This window comes from Crocodylus porosus, unplaced genomic scaffold (assembly GCF_001723895.1).
Source record: "Crocodylus porosus isolate Cpor-Errol unplaced genomic scaffold, CroPor_comp1, whole genome shotgun sequence".
NCBI lineage: Eukaryota > Metazoa > Chordata > Crocodylia > Crocodylidae > Crocodylus > Crocodylus porosus.
This window is the reverse complement of record NW_017728886.1, coordinates 199,728,824-199,730,349: the sequence shown is the minus strand read 5'-3', so window position 1 is coordinate 199,730,349 and position 1,526 is coordinate 199,728,824.

Below are 1,526 nucleotides of genomic sequence, written 5' to 3'. Positions count from 1 at the left end.
AGATCAGCCACTGCTGCCCCCTCCACTGCCTCTGCTGCTACTGCTGCCGCCGGTGAGGTCTGATAAAAAGCTGAATATAAGAGCAAGGTTTTATTGTCAAGGTGGGACTCTGCTGGGGATGATTCTCCTGAAGGACCACCCATGGAGCAAACAGCACATTAGGAAGAGCACAAGTGAAGGAGTGTTCTAGCTGCTGAGGGGAAGGGAAGGTGGTTCCTTTTTTTTTTTTTTCTTTAAAGAAAGGAAGCATAGTGTCATCGATCTGACTTGCTGGAGGGCCAACAAGCAAATTGACAGTTGCCCTGTGCAATTGTTCCCTCCCCCTTCTCCTTCCCCTTGCAAAGGGATAGCTTGCCAGCTTTTCCCTGAGAGCATGAGGTCGGTGTTAGCTCAGTGGGGTCTGAAAGTGGAATGCACTGCACCTTTCACACCAAGCAAAATAATTCAGCATAGGCACAAATGACGCCGGGCAAGCAATCTGTTTGTTTTCAGATGGCTTTTCGGTCTGGGTTGCATTGCTTTGTAACTTGGCATCCGCTTCCGGCAGTTCTGTGCCCGTCCCCTGCCCTCTGAGAAGGGTGCCTCTTTGCAGGGATGCCTGGATTTCTTCTCTTCAAACAGAACCAGACACTGGAAGCTCCCAGGCCAGGGCCCTGTCTTTGTTCATCCAGTACCCTGAAGTCAGGGTGCCTAATGGTAGACAGAGAGAAAAGTGCTGACTTCTGCATTTCCAGGCAGCTTTACCGGTCTGCAATGAGTTGTCTGTCTTGGAGAACTCAACTGCAGCAGTCCCCCTTCCTCTCCTCTGGCATTATTTCCCCCTGCTTTTCCCCTCTTCCCTCCCCACCCTAATTCCCACCGATTTACATGCTCACCGACATCCTTGTCACACTTTTAGCTTCTTTCATTCCTTGGCGCTCTCAGAGCAGCAGATGCCGCCAGGCCATTTCTACCCGGCCTTTTTCGCCGGGCCGAATGGCGCCTGCTCCGCACGCGAGCTGACGTGCGCGGCGCTGCGTCACCGCCAGTTGCACACGTGGCAAAACGCGCGGCAACACCGTGTACAGCGTGCGAGTGCAAAAGCGCCCCTCCCCCCCGCTATTTTCTGCGCGCTTCGTCCCTCATGCCACTGCACCTGTCGCAGCGCTGCGCGTCTGCGCGAAGCACCCGCCGCACGTGCGTGTAAAAAATAAATCCAAAAATAAAGAAAAATGCCTCTTGTGCCTGAAGGCTGGCAAAGGGCTTTTACTAGACCGGCGGAGTGGGAAAAGGATCGCACCTCCCCAAAGAAGCTCGCCTGCGCTGACCCTGCAAGCCCAAGCAGGCCCCTTCATGCATCCAGGCAGGGGATCACCTGACAGGATGGAAAACAACTAGCTGGGCCAGGAGGCACACATTTGGGGGTGGTTTTTTTTTTAAAACAGCCCCTAATTTAGAGGCTAAATGAGAACAAGCCGAATACCGCCGGCCCCCAGCAGCCGGCCCGCGGAGGAGCGGGTGGGACGTCCCCTGGCGGCGCGGGGCCG